Here is a 2,881-nt window from a genome sequence, read left to right as displayed (position 1 = left end):
GTATAATAACAGGAAATGATGTTGTACAAATCTTATTGCAAGTCAACTATTGTGTTGTGATTTCAGACCCGAATCCTCCTTCAAAGAGGAGAAAATAATAGTAAGTGTGACAGCACTCCAGCGACTATTTCACTCTCACGCCTGCGCCCTCCCCTGCTCATTCACGATGGTGCGAGAAGGCGGATGGGTAGAGTTCAAGGTTACATGTGCCTCCTGTCACCAATCGTACACTTGGGAAACAACTGCCAGGGTGAACAGAGCTCACGCCATCAACCCCCTGCTGGCAGCTGCATCACTCCTTTCTGGCGGATGCCTTACGCAGAACCTCCGTTTTCTGTCGCTCCTGAACATCGCGATACCAAGCTACAGCGTTTGCCTCTACCAACAAAGAGAATACTTACATGGTGTGAGTGTTAATATTTACCCATAAACTTGGAAAATGTGAGTAAAAGCTAGGCACACTAATTGAATAACGACATTCAGAAACAATTTTTTTCTTGAAAGGAAAATATGTCATCCTTCAAGCGAAATACAATGTATATTACAATTTGAAATTCTGATTCTTCATCATAATATAACACAAAAAGGGGAAAGAGGATTCTACATTCTTAGACTAATGAGAATGATGCAAATTAATCTTGTATAATGAATTTTTACAATATTTTACAGTGCATTGCTGAGCAGTACACCCTGCATAACGAGGGATTGATGGCAGCAATCGATTGGAAGCTTGATTTGGCAGGTGACGGTAGATGTGATAGTCCGGGGCATTGCGCACTATACGGGGCCTACACTATGATGGATCAGAGCTGCGGTTTAATAGTCAGCAGCCATCTTGTTAAGGTAAAACTTTGACAGTTTTTACTTCACAGCCTGACAAAAACCGAAATTTTTTAGTAGTTATTAATACATAAACATGAAGTTGCTGATCTAGCTAAATAATTTATTCAAATAATGTTAAAGTGATTGTTTGTCGTAACTTTTTTACTTTGCAGTCAATGGAGACCACCAGCTCTAACGCCATGGAGCTGGAAGGCTTCAAGCGATGCCAGTCCGATCTAATTTCCCACGGCCTGAGAGTGAGGTCCATTACAACGGATGTTGTTACAGAGGTTGTGTGCATACCGCAAGCTTGTATTTTGGCTTATGCCGCAAATTCGTCATGGTGAGCGACGGCCTCTACCTGCCTGCTTGGTGTCTAAGATTCGGGCTCTTTTCCCACCAACGGATGATGAAGAAGAGTTGGCAGACTTGCAAACAAGATTTGCGGCATAAACCAAAACACAAGATTGCGGTATGCAAACAACGTTTTCCGAGCATTTGGCGATGGCTCTCCAAATGGGAATAGATTATCTACCAAAACAATTATTGAAAAACAATAATTGCTGATCATCAAAATAATCTCGATCTTTATATAATAAAATCATAAAACTAATACACTCTCTACTGTAGTAAGTGTACAAGCCAAATATAACAATTCTCCTTGTGTTCCACGAGTTCAGAATATGTGTGTTCAACCGATGCATTAAATGTGTAACACAAGAATTGTAGATAATGCATGACACATTAGCATAGCTTTGGTGTTATTGGCATTAAATGAAAATCCAACTCACTATGATATCGCAGGTAATTATTCCACCCCAACTCAAGGGGTGCAGGCGCCACAAGTTTGTCCACACCAGGATGCATACACAGGCATTCATGCTCCCCGCGGTCATGGAGACGATGCGCAAACTCAGCATCATGGCAGCACAAACATTCAGGAAGAGATGGCATGTCTTGACAGCGCTTGCAGACACACTACTCCATAGCCGGTGGTATTAGCTCCTAAAGAAATGAACAGATATGTCTATGCAACCATAGCTAATACATCAGGTCGATGTTATCCAACAGTATATCAGTGCAGCACTAGAATTAAATATTAGAATTGTTAAGGTTGTCATTCGAGAAAAATCTGTAATAATTTTTCGCAATATGAAGCGATAATTATCATCATTAAAATCATATACTGTACATGTATATAATAATAATAATATTTGTTCTATCACTCTCAAGCTAAAACTATTACTACTAGCTAGCTTGGCACATAAGAGCTGGCTAGTGGCGGTGCTTACTTGCTAGGAAGTTTGATTCTGTTGAGGATCTTCTTCAGATAGAGCGTCAGACTCGAAACCCCAGGGTCTTAACTCTTCAGAATTTGACATTTTTTATTATCGCAACTCGGACATGTACGCGTATGTTGAATGTCGGACGGAATGGCCAAGCTGAAACTGTAAAGTAGCGAGCATCTATATTTGATACGGGGTTTTAAGTAAAACCCGAAGTGTTTGCCATAAACTATTGCTACGATAAGTTTGATATTGAGCTTTGTATTGGCCTTTCAATTCACCCGAGTACACCACGTGACAAGACAAAAACAAAAATCCGCGGATACGTCATCGAAATCAAGAGATTCCAATCTACGGCGGCTTTTTGTTTTTGAGCTTTTAAGAGCTTGTAATCACATTTCCACATATTTGGCACCTACTACACAACAGAGTAAGACATGGTGAACATTTTGATACCGAATAACTGTAATGTGAATTTTATTGCAAGTCAACCTTTAAATCTGAAAGCAATGGAAGTTGTGCCATTTTTTGCATAACCCTTTGGTTGCTGTTAAAACATTAGTTGTTGTCTTTTGATTTGTCACATCACATATTCCAGCCTGCAAAGACATTCAGTGAGAGCGAGATTTGGAATTTTCGACTCACTTTGGAGTTATCTATTCTTTTGAATCAAAAAATCAAGGCGTGTTCGGGCTGTTCGACAAACGTAAGGCTATGCACGCTAGCTATTCCATTATGCTACTTCTGGATACGCTCAGGAGTAATAATATACA

The sequence above is a fragment of the Watersipora subatra genome, chromosome 7 (assembly GCF_963576615.1).
Source record: "Watersipora subatra chromosome 7, tzWatSuba1.1, whole genome shotgun sequence".
NCBI lineage: Eukaryota > Metazoa > Bryozoa > Gymnolaemata > Cheilostomatida > Watersiporidae > Watersipora > Watersipora subatra.
This window is presented reverse-complemented; position numbering follows the sequence as displayed.